The 15,559-nt window shown below is 40.2% G+C and overlaps 2 long non-coding RNA genes across 2 annotated transcripts in view; one reads left to right on the top strand and one right to left on the bottom strand.

Annotated features, from left to right (window-relative positions):
- Window positions 1-1,677: 1,677 nt before the first annotated feature.
- Window positions 1,678-15,082, top strand: LOC135479572 (uncharacterized). Its single transcript, XR_010445865.1, has 3 exons — window positions 1,678-1,711; window positions 12,680-12,791; window positions 14,450-15,082. It is a non-coding gene; the product is annotated as an uncharacterized LOC135479572 (long non-coding RNA).
- LOC135479571 (uncharacterized) overlaps window positions 12,983-15,559 on the bottom strand; it is a 139,216-nt gene continuing 136,639 nt past the window's right edge. Inside the window, exon 5 of the long non-coding RNA XR_010445864.1 lies at window positions 12,983-13,744. This is a non-coding gene — a long non-coding RNA (uncharacterized LOC135479571). The remainder of the gene's footprint in view (window positions 13,745-15,559) is intronic.

Below are 15,559 nucleotides of genomic sequence, written 5' to 3'. Positions count from 1 at the left end.
TAATGTGCTAAATTAATGCTCACGTCTCCCCGCAGAAGTCCTTGGGGTTTTAAGATAAACTCCCCAGAGTGTGTTTCTAGGAGAAGGAAATCTTTACCCAGTCGTCACCATGTATAGCTATACGGCTATATCCAAGTAATTGTCGACGGCGGATTATTCCAAAGCGTGTATGGATTTGCGAAATTTTAAACAACCGATTGTCGACCTTTCACCCTCCATTATAGGTCCTGCAGAGGTCTTTCTTGGTTTATTTCTTAGATGTATCATACAGAACTCGTTTGACAGCATCTGGTCAATGTTTGTCAATTCCTGAGAAAGCTCACATAATTTGTCAACTATTTGTGAAAGACTAATCCACAATAGTGATCGGCTGTTCAAAAGACATTTATACAGTTATTTTGTTTTGTTTTAATTACACTAATTGGGTACTTTATGTTGTTGGCTTGTTTACTTGTTTACATAATTCACAAATTACCACTTTTAGTCGATAACCCATCTGCCGGTTAATACGAAACCCCAATTTACCAAGACACCACTCTTGTTCTGCTACACACAATGGCTGGTTAACTAAGCGGTTTGTTTGATGTGGTAATTTTTCACCTGTCCATATCTAAGTCTCAGGCATGGTTAAGGAAATCAAGGTGCATGCCTTTGTCGGTTGTCTCCGTGATGTACCGATTCCCTGCATGTGGCCTGTTCCTTGTAAACCCATGAATACCCCTGTATATCCACTTATATTCCCACACCTACACACGTATGTTCACACATATTCACGCGTGCCCATATACACATATTTCCACGTGTACCACGTATGGCACTTACGTAAACGATAGCACGTGGAAAAGGTGGATATACCGTAATATATTCCCAAACAGAGAACTCAATTATTTCGCCAGGTATGCCCGACAAACCTCCTAGCTTACAGCGGCAGATGAAGCTCCAAGATCTGGATTTGAACACACGAAATCACTAGCCAAACCTTTGATAGTTATAAAGGGCCAGCACTGGCTTCATCTTGAAAATCGTACAGTGTATACGAGATACAATGACACCTCCCGACGTATATCTCATGAACATTTCATGATGAAACCCCAATCCAGGGTGGCAAAACTCGTTAGTTGTCCAAAACGACGTTAAGTGAATTATAAAAGGAAGCATTTTCATATAGTCAGATATATTTATGTGTTTGATTGATGTTTTACGCTATACTCAAAAATATTTCACTTATGTGACGACGGCCAGCATTATTGTGGGAAGAAGCCGGGCAGAGTTAGGGGGAAACATACAACCATCGGCAGATTTTTGCCAGACCTTCCCACGTACTGTTGGAGAGGAAGCCAGCATGAGCTGGGCTTGAACTCACAGCGACCACATTGGTGAGAGGCTCCTGGGTCATTACGCTGCTCTGGCAGTGTTAGCTATAGTGCACCTTTCAAGAGCCCGATCCAGTCACTCCAGCGGTATATAGTGTGTTGATGCAATGACGCCAACTCTGCTACTTCTTAAAAAAATACTATTGAAGATAAGCTAGTGCATAAATGTTATGTTCTAATTTTGGCATACAGTTGAGTTAAACACCAATTTGATTTCGTGATTATCTTTCATTGTAGGTCATGTTGCTAAATCAGTCCAAGGACGTTGAATAACGGCTGCGGGGATTGGTTCAACTAAGAGTGGGTTTTACATGGCAGAATTTCTTCGTCAGTGCAAGGTAAAGCGGTGATCAGTGATTCATATGTTGGATATTTTTAGTGTAATGCTGTGGACAATTGTTCAGAATTATTGTAAGTAGTAGGGTATTGTAAATTAAGCTTTACATGAATAGTTGTGGCCACTTGCAATATATAAACAGTTTTATCATCTTAGCCTTCATGAGACTAGTCGTATTCTTTTTGGAGTTTGAAACCTTTCAAATCTCGCTACACGCGAAATTCTTTGGAACGCTATTAAAATACCGGTCTTCAGTGAATAACTAAAACATGTGAAAAGACTCAACGAAAGGGTATGTTTATGTACGTAATATTCGAATGAAAGGGTGATATTAGCGGTCCCAACACCATGCAGTTATACAGTAAATCAAGAGGGAATAGCTTAAGGCAATGCAATTAATAATGTTAGGAGCCATTGGGGATAAACAGGGTTAGCTAAATTAGATAATGTCGTTAAAAAGGGTATAATAGATCGCAAATAGTAAAGTTTTCGGCAATTGAAAGTCATTTAGCGTATGTATAATCCCTGACAGGGAAGCCTTGAGATTTCAAAACCTCCTTTGTTTGTGACCTTGGCAAAGCGGTAAGCAATAGACAGTACTAAGGATCCGCATAGGTGATCCTGCAGGACGCCCTTGGAAGATCACTTCACACCGTGGAATATCACATGCATCTTTACAACAGAGGTTGGAAACTTAGACAGTTTTGTCCGGGCATTCCGGTTTCCTTCACCAACAAAATACTTCGCTTTCCTTCACCAACAAAATACTCCGGTTTCCTTCACCAACAAAACACTCCGGTTTCCTTCACCAACAAAATACTCCGGTTTCCTTCACCAACAAAACACTCCGGTTTCTTTCACCAACAAGAATAGCCATAAAATAGTCTTAAGTACGGCGTTAAATACTACTTAAGCATAAATAAATAAGTGGAGAAAACTACATGTGCAAATAAGACCACAGCTCGTACATGAAAGGTCGCCTATGGATGTATTGCTCCTGATTATTAAATCCGGTCACTGAAAATCACAGAAAGTAAGTTACATTGTTTTTGTGATACATGAAAATGTTACTGAATGAGAACAATTTCGGAATTTTCTTTTTGATTAAGAATCACGGATAAATACAACTTCTTTGGGAGTTAAAAAAAAAGAAACGTACAGCAAACGTTTTTCTCTCTCGTCGAGTAGACCACGAATCACGCCCCAACGTTTGAAGTAAACTTCATGTAAGGTGAAACCAAAGTTTAGAGATTTCCATATCATCAGATGCATGTAAACTCGATCGTTTTTACGTGTAGCCCTATCATTTTACTAAAAATTCACGTGGAGAAATGATATTTCTCATTACATCAGCTGTATCCATAACGCCTAAACCTTGTAGTCTCTTGACCCTTTGCCCAGCCTATATATTTCGCTCTGTCCTTCACTCCAGCAACCCTTGGGGTAATTTTCATGGAACAGCCTTGCAGATTACCGACCGGTGTCGTTTGAACAGATTTTTCGATCTTTCCGTCTCATCTCTCGCAGCCGTTGACGGGAGTACGCACGTTTTTGCCTGGTTGAGTAGCGCCTCTTACCACCAAAGTGTGTGCGATTTCTCGTGTACCACCGCCAAACGCCCCGCAATTTCCCAAAGAGCGCTTGCGAATCGCGCAAGCTTGGTGTTTGTACGCGACACAACTTAGGGTTTTTCGGCCTATTACACTAATCATGGAAAATTAGTCCCATTGCGATTATGGGGAGCACTTCGGCAGGCACTCACCTCATAAGGGTGATCGGAAATTCAGAAAACGTGATTTTCCCTGGTCAGGAACATCCTTGTTCGTATGAACCCTGACAGTTAGAGTGGAGGGGAGGGACGGGGAAAGCGAGAAAGCTAAGAACACCGGGGATCGTACCAGGCTCTATACGAAGCTAAATCTCTAGGCGTCGATTTGAAGGCGAGTGGTTTTGCAGGGGGAAGCTCTTGAACCCCGGCTAAATGCACGTACGGGCTAATAGAATCGGGGGATTAAAACAGATTTAATCGGGGTGGAAATTAAGATGGTCGGTAGAGATGGTGGTGATCGTCCACGGAGTGTCACGACCTCACAAATACAATAGCCCTCCCGAAAGAACACAAGGCATCTGGACGATGATTTCGTTCATGCATGCAAACTGTCACAGACCCGTCGGTCTGTATCTCTAGAAGTTACCAATCCTATAACCCCTTTCTCTGATAGCCCGTGCCAAGACGCTTTGACCAATTTAACATCACGTTAGTGTCTGGAAGAGGCTGCTCCAAGATCACGATGGAAAAAAACCCACAAACTGCCAAATCAAGTCCAATAATTAATTTTCTTTTTGCCATCTGAAAAATCTAATATCTTCACTTCGACATACAACGCTCCGATCGGATATCCACAAGAAGACGTACAACAGACTTTCAAGTTGCAGTTCTCGAATAGATTCTAGGGAACTTGTAAGGTTGCGTATTGAAAAGTAGTGTCGATGACATGCGCTGTGTAGAAGAAGACTGTTTCAAATCAATTCTTATCAGGTTAAACAACAGATGGTTTCCTACGTAATACGATTCTTCCTTGTCCTGATTTCGCGCGAATTTGCAAACTAATTATATCCGATTATGGTATACCTTGAACAACAAGACGACTATAAACCTTGCAATCCGTGGTTTTATCTGCTATTCTTGCAAACAGTGTTGTTCCTCTTTCCAGTCTGAATGATTGAATGAAAATGGCAATTTAGGCAATGTATTATTTTTTCTGAGTACACAAAAAGAAGGAAAAGTAGGTAGAATTGAGCTGTTATCAATAACTCTAAATGTGTTTTAAAGTTTTATTGGTGTTCTTTGTATGTCAGTTGGCTCGGCATGCAACCGCTGTTCATGGCCAAGAGGTATTCGAACTATAAAAATGCACAAGAACAATGACAGTACATGTGGAAAATACAATGTGAGTTGTATTTGTTCATGTTGATCTTATGGCACATTCACAGCGTGACCCTGACACCTTTATTTTATATCCACGTACATTACAGACAGACAATTGTTAGAATAATTTATTACAAAAGATAGAGACTCTCCATTTACGTTTTCTGATGCCAACAACAACATGAATTGTTTGATACAGCTGGTTATTAAGACATTGAACCACGGGAAAACATTCGAAACCTGGCATAATTCCGGCCAACATGTATTTACTGAACAAGTACATTGACCAGTCCGGCTCCTTGAGCGGGCCAGTAACTAGTCACTGCTGTATGTTTAGAGTTTGACTGTTTGTCTACGGTATGTGGAGGACAATATGACAGTTCTTGTACTGGTCATAACTGAATTGACATGAGCGGGTTTGGTATCAAAACCGGCATCGTTATGGCAAAGGCTTGGGCAAAGAACAAACATATGATGGTCAATACATTGGTTAACTGTTTGAACGGGGAATATCTCAACTTTTACCTTCGCTTACCATCACGTTTTATTTACGGTGGTTTGTGTAAACGGAAAATGACCGCATTGTATGGCTCACGTGGTAATGTAGTGGAAATCGGGGGTAGTAATATTGGGTCAACTGAAAATTTAGATACCCAGAATAGCTTTAAGGGCGATCTAGATGTATACCACATGTATTTATACAGCTAACTCGGCCAGTTTCGCTTTACAAAACATTCAATCTTGCCAGTGTACGTTTTCAAGCAGATTGATTGTACGCTTTTCCGGACGCGTGGGCTTTAAATCTACCTCGATGAGACAACCCCACAATATTCATGCGTACAGTTACCTGTACGATTTGCACTTACTGACCTTCAGGTATCCGCACCAGTTCAAAGCCTCTCATAAACCACCGCGTACTTTTTGCCGCCTAGCCCTTACAGCCCTGCGGTGTCTTCTTCAAAGCAACTGTGTAATCCGTGTAAATCTACAGTCAGATCGTCCCAAGCCTTAGCTACCTCTCATCAAAGATGCACCAAAGGGAACAGCTTTTTTTTCACGAAATCTGAAGTCGTTGTCAGAAAAACTAGAAGCCTGATTTAAATACATTGCTAGGGAATTCCACGAGTTCATTGCATGAAGTGGTTGAAAAAAGACGTTAACATAATTATGTTTAAACTGACAATGATTTCTCTCTAACCTGTTGAGGGCTATATATTATATGTGTAACTTATCACACAAAGTTGTAAAACCTGGGAATCTCTTACAAAACACCAGCCACCGGATTAAACGCTCTTAACACCTGAAATAGAAGTATGACTTTAAAAAATGTGCCTGACAAACTTGAAAGGAATTCATCTTGATATGTTTCCCGAAGGTTTAACTTTAGGGCGGACCAATTTTGAACAGATGATGTAGTTATGATTAGCGGATAACAACTAGCATACCTGTTGCATGCTCCTCGGTTATAATTGAAGGCACAAGATCTCGAATCACTGCAAAACACTCACGAATGTTTTAAATGGCGCGTTGACAAAATTATCGTCCAAACAATTGCTTTTAGGCACCAAAAACATGTTGACTGTTGAATGATAGCAAACATTTGAAAACAGATGGATTCATAGTTCAAAACGCTTTACCAAAGATTGGAAACGGTGTCCCATCGTGATTAAATTATAGTATGCTTGTACCAACCTCTGGTTATATCCGTACAAATCAATCAGATCTGGTAACGGTAAATGCATTCTCTACCATCAGGGGATACAATTACCTTGCGTCCTCTGTTGACACGTTGTATCTTAATCCTGGATCATGTGACCTTGTGGCCGGGCTGGAAAACAGCTGGACTGATGGAGTCAGGCGTTGGCAACGCACGTGCGTCGTCCAGTCACGTCACGTGTACGTGTTGGCAGTGATACGTTCACGCATGCGCTCATCCACCCAGGAAGTCAAAAGGTCGGCATACGTATTGGGCAAATGGAGATATCTCCGGGATTAATGAAGATATTTTCCACCAATGTGCCGATTGGCATCCTATAACCGACGGTTCCATTATTCCTTTCCAGACAGAGCTGTCAAATCCGTATCATGCATCTGTTTAACTGCATTTTTACCTCTTACTCAGTTGATTTGATTACTCAATGAATTGAGGTTTTACGCTCTTTACACAAATATTCACTTTTACAACAACGATCAGATTTATACATTGGGGGCCTCCCGTGGCTCAGTTGGTTAGCGCGCTAGCGCAGCGTAATGACCAAGGAGTCTCTCACTAATGCAGTCGCTGTGAGTTCAGCTCATGTTGGCTTCCTCTCCAGCCGTACGCGGGAAGGTCTGCAGCAACTTGTGGATGGTCGTGGGTTCCCCCGGGCTCTGCCTGGTTTCCTCCCACAATAATGCTGGCCGCCGTCGTATAAGTGAAATATTCTTGAGTACCAGTCATAGATCCGGTTTAAACGACCGCCCTTCGCTGAGTAAATATGTAAAACACACCATGCAGCGACTGCTGGATTCGAACATCCGACGATACTGGCCAAGAGACTGTCACATTTGACGAGCAAGAAAACGTGTAACCGAATTTCAGGACGTGACGAGCTGATGATACGAGTAGTTCACAGATACAATGCATATATAAATCTGTGTCGATGTTGCATCACCGAACATTTTATCTGTATTGTTACAGGACTGTCCGCATGACGCCGAGGCGGGCAACATTTTGCGAGAAAAAAAATACTGTATAATTTAGACTGCGATACATAATCTCGTTGATTACTTTGCAACATCGGGTACTGAGATCAAACATATTGACAACTCCGCTTTACAAATAGCGTTGCATTTGTATTGTAATAGAATATTATATAAGTGGGCCTATCGCAGATAATTTTCAATTTTCCATGATCCCATTTGTGTTTTGTACTGGATGAAGAGGTCATGTCCCTTGCAGCATAAGCAAAGATCCCGTAACTTAAAACAAGACCACAACCTTTTCTGTCTTTATGCCCAGTGGTTGAGATTTAAGGACTATATACGCAAAGGGAATAGGTTTTAATGGTCATATTAAAGTATTAACAAATATAAAATTTCAAAGTTGAATACAGTGCCTATATAAGTTCAATCGTATCTAAACTCAATGTCGCCTTAACATTACAATCTGCCGTTAAACAAGAATCACATAAATAAATACATTATGTTTCAATCGAAAATGTCTCCAACCTATCACAAATCTACAAGTTGTATTTTAATGAAACAAAAAAAAAACGCTCACACAAATTTTGTCAAATAGGGGTTTCTGAGGATCGGTAGTTTATATATATCGCCAAATGTAAAGGAAAATTTTCAACATTTCCAACAGAGATCTCACTCGTTCTTTTATTGTTTGGAACCTGTATGGTGAGGTCAGGGCCGTTTTTTATTTATCTCAGGGTAACTCTTCCTTCTAGCAGGTGTGTTAGCCTACTTCAATTTCTCGCCACTGAAATATATATTAACCAGCAAAAGGTCATGAAAACAATAAATGACTTACAAACGATTCTGCACGCTAGCCTGTGTGTTTTTCTCCCATGAAACCCCAAATTGCCCATGCAGATTTGAGTATACATACACAAGTATAGGGAAAGTATCAGTTAGTAAGTAGTTAACGACGGATACGGTTGGGCAACAGCTTGTAGAGATCCTGTCAACAATTCTCTGCCCACCTCCCCCCAAGAAAATTTGCCAGGGCTTGCTACACCACGCCTCGACATCAACCACCGCAGTGAACACTCAGTACAGACTCATTTTCAACATGTTACCTGTGCGAATCGCCACGCTGCCTCTCGCTCGAATATGATTGTTAATTTTTTTCTCCACGAGGTTAGACCCATACATGACTGCTGGATGGAATAAATATATTCAAAAATAATGCACTAGTTTTTTCTCTTAATTTGTCAAAATATTTTTTTTTTGGAAAGAGAAAGGTATTATATGAATATTATACAAAATATATAATAAATGACAAGAAAAAACGGCCGGGCTTCCAGCCGTAAATAATATAGCGAGAGCTGCATTCAAGCCTACAGTCTCTTAGGTTTGGAACATTTATATTACGTCTATTTTTTCGTTCCTTTTTGTAGTTAGTGTTATTGTGAAGATTTTGTCATTTATACACAGAATACATATATCATTTAAAGTGATTTGGCGTATTCACTTTAGAAGTCCATTGTATTGAATACTAAAAGCTATGCTCATACACAACGCACAATTATATATTCAAAAATATCTCTAGAAATCCAAGTGCAACCTGCTCCCACAAAGTGGCGTTAAAGTTTTCAGATAGATGTATTTAGATTATCCCAAGAGTACTGTAGATGTAACATTTAGCGAGTGTACTGTAGATGCAATGTTTAGTGGGCGTACTGTAGATGTAACATTTAGCGAGTGTACTGTAGATGCAATATTTAGTGGGCGTACTGTAGATGTAACATTTAGCGAGTGTACTGTAGATGCGATGTTTAGTGGGCGTACTGTAGATGCTATGTTTAGGGGGTGTACTGTAGATACAATGTTTAGTGGGCGTACTGTAGATGAAATATTTAGCGAATATACTGTAGATGCAATGTTTAGTGGGCGTACTGTAGATGCTATGTTTAGTGGGCGTACTGTAGATGCTATGTTTAGGGGGTGTACTGCAGATGCAATGTTTAGTGGGCGTACTGCAGATGCAATGTTTAGTGGGCGTACTGTAGATGCAATGTTTGGTGGGCGTACTGTAGAAGCAATGTTTAGTGGGCGTTTTGTAGATGCAGTGTTTAGTGGGCGTACTGTAGATGTGATATTTAGTGTAGTGTATATGTAATGTTCAGTGGGTGTAATATATATGTAATATTCAGGGGGTGTTGTGTATATGTAATATTCAGTGGGTGTAGTGTATATGTAGTATCCAGAGGGAGATTGTTTCATATTTGGCCTTAAAAATATATATATATACGCTCGTGCCACATGTTTAGTCTTTTGTGGCGGACGGGGGGGGGGGTACGGTTTATCACACTATCTCATTTAGCAGATATAACGAGAACTTTGGTGTTCATTTGTTATGGAAATTTTTATCTTTTTTTTTTGTTACAAACTATTTCCAGTAATGAGGCTTCAATTGTGCACAATACGGGAGAAGTCTTTAGAATTACACACCACATACTTTATAGCTAACATCTTTATACAAGTTCAAAAAGCAGGCCAGTTAAATTGTTAAGATATAGGTTTAACATTATATAAGAATAGCTTTTGATTTCAGCAAACCAAGAATCCTGTCCTTCAGAAACGCTTCATGACATTTATAATGAGTTTTTAACGGTGTCGTCCTTCAGACTATCCCAATCAATGTTAGCCAAATAATGCAAAACGGTGGCTGATGAAATTCATGCGAACTGCATAAATCGTTAAGACGTGAAATAGACCAAAAAGTCGCCGCATGACAACGAGCACTAGCTGACAATAATCCCGGTTTAACGGTCAGACATTATGCGGATCAACCCCTGGCTGTCCTTGGGATAGCCAGCGGATTAATAGCATCACACAGGGCAAGAACAACAATGCGGTTCAACTCAATTTCGACCAGTCGCCATTGCTTTATAATTCAATGATTTTCACTGTAACCCAATAAAGATTCAATAAACCCTCGGCGAGTCCTAGTCCGAGATGTGGAACTTAAACTATTGATTGATCCCGGACCGTAGCCACTTATCTTGGGCCATACCCTCGCCCACCACAGTCCCGCCCTCACACGGCTTTGTTAGACGTTACTCATTCACTGTCTATTCATCGAAGACTAGACTCGCACTGGCGAACTCTTTACAGGTCAATGGCTACAGAAGCTGTCTTATTTAAACCATAACATAAGATTGGAGAGTTGCGAGAAAGCCTCAGCTGTAAAACAGTTCTACCGTTGTCCTTTGTATAGTAAATAATTATAGACTACAGGAGGAAATTACGTGTCCGTGAAATTTTTCTCATGCCGGGTTTTGAAAATGAGACAGATTAATATGTATAGGCCAACTTCTGCATTGTTGGAATAAGATATATAAGCCTATCCGCGGTGAGAGTCTAGTTGTTTACATGCGATGCTTCAGCGAGTGACCACTGTAAATTTAAGGGCTGTTTGCACCACACTGGCTTAGTAATACGATAAAAATTTGGTTGTTTGCTGTAAGAACCTAGATTTCCTTTTTATTTAACCAAATTCTCTCCTTAAAATAAACAGCCAGTTACATTGAAGTGTTACACGCTGGACCACTGTCATAAATATATGAGCGAAACAATATTGAGGGTGGCCGTAAAGATAAATACACCTTTTTAACGACCATTCATTAAATTAATCTCCTTGGCGGTATATTTAGAACTGGGTAATTGTCGATGAAGAAAAGGGGACCATTTTCTTCTTACCTTCTACCGCCTTATTCCAAACCTCCTGCAATGACAGCCTGCATGCATGACAGCGGCTTCAATCCCTGTTAGGTCCCATCTTCACTATGTGTGGTCCAACAAGATTTGGTACTAAACAACCTCTAACTATAGTCTATTTCTTTTACAGAGTCACCTACATTCACTTGTCTGTAAAATCAGTCATGCTCACCACCAAAGTTGCGTTTAGTCAGTGACAACTAACAATATAAGCTCTACGCATTGATGTGTTGAACGTTCATATCACTGCAAGGAAAATGAAGTTAGAACACTTTTTCTTATTCATAAGTCCATAAGCTCGGTTTCGACGGCAACAATTCATTGCCTCGGGTGACGTCATAAATAATCAAAATAGGTCACGTTGGTGCCCCTATTGTAAAACAAATTACTCTCCACACCCATTGCCCAGCATTTTCTTTGCAATAATATGGACTTTGAACATATCCATGTGTAGAGCTTGTGTTGTTGCGCGTCACAGACTAAAGGCAATTTTGGTAGCGAGAATGACTGATTTTACAAAAAGAAATAGACTATAGTTCTTTATATCCACTAACAATCTAATCTCACAGCCAGCACGTTTGGCTGTCTACTCCAGGGGCAACTGCCTTGTGAGTAATTATCTCAACAATGGACGCAGCCTTTTGCATCGATTTCGAATCCAGCCCTCGCAACATTTTCCCTTCGACTCCGTTGTACCATAACGTCGCACTCATTTCGTCTACTTGTTCGAAGCTGACGAACTCAAGCCGACAAGAGTGTGCCAACACATCATGGATTTAACCCCACCCAACCCTTGAAAAAAAGAAAGAAAAAAAAAGTTCAAAATCATTTCTCGTGTTTTCGTCAAAGCGCTCCCACTTCCGGTTGCCAATAAGAAGTGGCGCAAACCAGGCGAAAAGAGGTAAATTCATTTCAACTTCCATGAAGCGGGAAAATCTACAATCTGCGTAGTGTGTTTGATTTCGCTCGAACGAGTTTTAGTACTTATTGTCCCCTATTCATGTTTCACAACACAATCAATCAATTAATAGTTTAATCAATGTTACCCTTACTAACTGGTCAAAATTGCATATATTTTTATTACCTGGACCCATACTTATCAAACATCTTAAGTTGTACATTGATTCTTTACTGCAGAACAATGTACCAACCACAATTTGAGTTCTTTCCTGTTCAGAATTTTTTTTAGCACTTCCACCGTACGTGGGAAGGTCTGCCAGCAAGCTGATGATGACCTTGGGTTCCGTTATACTTCAATTCTGGCTGCCGCCGTATAAATGATATATTCTTGAGTACGGCGTCAAACACACAAACTCAAATATATAATAAATTTTAAGCACTTCCAGATTATGGCTAGATGACGAGCCCTGTTTTGTTGCCTGAAGTTTCACATTTCAGCTCCAATAACCAGAGATCTTGTTTCTCGTCTTGCATACAATTGCTGTTTCTCGTCTTGCATATAGTTGTTCATATTGTACTTTCATTTCTGTGTTAGATGGGGTCATGGACGCGTGGCTTGCCTTTCAAAGTGTGGGTCACACGATACGCAGGTTCAACACCAATCTCTGGCAGGGTATTTAAAAGATTCCCTGTCTCCATTGTTCTTAGGATCCGGTAGCAAAAAGAGATCGACGGAGTTCTCTTGTGTGGTCATACATGAAACTCCCTGGAGACGGTTTGCCCTCCATCACTATCGGTTATGTTATGCGTGGACAAGTTCGTAAGTAATTTGCCGACAGTCGATGGTTTAATCACGTCATTCAGGTTTTCTCTACCCATAAAACTATCGTAACGATGAAAAAATCCTCAGTTTGGCCTTAAACAATAGTCAAATAAATAAACAAGCAAACAAACAACCAAACAAATAAATAAATACATTTCAGTAAAATAAAAAATTTTGATTATCTCTTTAAGAAATTGTACAGGTTTAGACGAAGACATCAACGCGAGCGATATACATCCACATTTACTTGAAAAATACAACTATTACTGTCAAGGAACATTTATTTATGAAACATGTGGCATGCGCACACATCAACTTCCGGAAACAGCTACCGGTACCGCTGATCACGACCTATCCAAGAAGACCCAATTGTCAGAATGTTTTCAATGCAACTTTCCAAACATTGTTTGCTCACTATGGAGATAAAAGAAGAGCACAGAAAATGCGTTTTGGTTCGAGAATACAGCGGTTAATAATAGCTTTCGAGTGACTCGAAAAATTCCATATAATCTCGTGTAATCTTGCGTAACTTGACCTCCCCAGGCTGTTGAGGGCTTATGCCTCGCTCCACTTAACTCAAAATGGGTCTCGTCGTAATTAGCACCACATCTATGATTTATAGCTTCGCGTTTACCCCATTCACGTGAATTCTCAGGCGACATGCACCTGTTCAGTGGCTCTAAGTGCCAGTTCAGGCGTGCTACCGCCAGCCTCTTAACACCCAGTTAACGAGGGACAGAGGTTCAAATCTCCACTCGCCGCGTTAGCCTCAAGAGTAATACCTGCACCAATGACAGCGCTTGGGGTCTGTCAGGCCACTTCCGGGTCAGTGCCCCACAAGGAGATAAAACGAAGCGGAGGTCGAAGTTTCATGAGTGCCAGTCGATGTCAAACTTGTTACCGTTTTATTTCCAGCTTTCAGTGTCTCCTTTCATTCTTTCTCCGGTCACCTGGAAAGAGGATAATATGGAATGCAGCAAGGCAATGGTACATGTGGTTAATCAAAACGTAATAATAGTAAAGGTGTATTACGCCTTTATAAGGCGTAATAAGTACTAGTGCCATATAGGTCTTATAAACACGGTCAACGCCTTGCCATCAATGCGTTAAAGTGACGTCCGCCCCACCCATTATCCCCACCCTCTATATCCCATCCACTGTTAAATTCCCATTGTTAATTTTATTTTTCATTGTTTCATATCATTAGAATCGCCAGCTCTGATCGTGACGTTACATTATTTGTCCACACAACTCAAAATGGCGACATCATGTAGATGTTTGTTCTCACAGCTGATCAAGTCTCATTTTTTTCGCCATAGGAAACGACACTGATGAATGCTTTGGTTAAAATAAAGCATTGTCCCAAGATAACTCGTCACATCTCAAAATGGTATGTAAATTTAGAGACGCTTGTATATGACCGGACATTTTCCGTGCGCCCATGCATTTGAAACCAAACTACTGTTTACACCAAAACAAAGTTCGCAGTTATTAGAACCAGGAAAGACAATTCCTGATTTAAAGTCGATATTTACAAACCTATTCCTATCCCAACATGCAGGTATCATTCTGAGGTGTGCAATTGAACTTAATTAATGTCACAAATACTATACAATGAAATGATTTTTCATATTTTGTTCGTGGTATATTTTCAGCGTCCGTTCAGCTTGAAAATCTCGTGACGAAGCCGTAGACATAAAGGATACTTGAAGATTGGCTACTATGGATGCGCGTGAAATCAACTAAAGGGCACTGCGGAAATTCGATCTGAATGTGACGTCACGGGAAGTACGATATGTAGGTGACGTCACAGCGAAGGTACTGTCTAAATATGAAGTCACGTGAATGAACACTTATACCCAGTTTGACGTAAACTTCATAGGATCAACACTCTCGTGAGTTATATTATTATATGAACTTTCCGGCTCAAAGTAATTTGAGACCAAACTGTACAGTCTAATATTCATTCCTACATTTGCGATGAAGTATTGTGGGCAAACTAGTAAGGTATGGGTCATTCTCGGCAAGAGAACATGGTCAATTTACCTTGAAGTAGAGTCTTCAAAGCACGTCAAGAGGGTTCCATTGTTACGATCAGTAAGTATGTAAGTACCTTAAATGTATTGTAAGTTAGGCCAGGTTTAAATCTGAATACCAGCCTTTGCCCAATTCACTAAGGACAATAGCGTCTTAGTCTGGACTAAAGTTAATACCGGGCTTAAGTGCTAATACACTTTTGAATAACTAGGCCCAGTTTTTCATTAAGCCTCGAATGTGATGATAATGGTGGTGGTGATGATGATGATATTTCTACTAACAGTCAAGTTTGATATTGCTTAGACTGGATTAATATCTAGTGAGAACTACTCTTTGTATCTGCAGCGACTTATGTCCAATAATTCAACCAGCTTCTATACCTACTTTCCGCCCATTTTCCCTTCAGACGCATGCGACAAATTAAAAAGGATGCACTTTATATCATGGATTTATCGTCTTGTGTCCAGCAAAAAAAAAATGACAGATATTTAAGTCTTTACTTATATTGACCACTGTATGTTTGATTATCAATAAAGTATCCATTTAAGAACGAACATTATCTCATTTATCTATATACCTCCATATTGCCTATTCTGTTGCCTAGCAACACGTCTGCCTATTCTGTTGTTAAGCAAATGATTAACGTCATTTTCAGTATAGGAACTGTACGTAAGCAAAAACAAAAAGACATCTCGCAACCGGATCTTATCACGGACTAGACAGTCACG

This window comes from Liolophura sinensis, chromosome 12 (genome assembly GCF_032854445.1).
Source record: "Liolophura sinensis isolate JHLJ2023 chromosome 12, CUHK_Ljap_v2, whole genome shotgun sequence".
NCBI lineage: Eukaryota > Metazoa > Mollusca > Polyplacophora > Chitonida > Chitonidae > Liolophura > Liolophura sinensis.
This window is presented reverse-complemented; position numbering and strand designations above follow the sequence as displayed.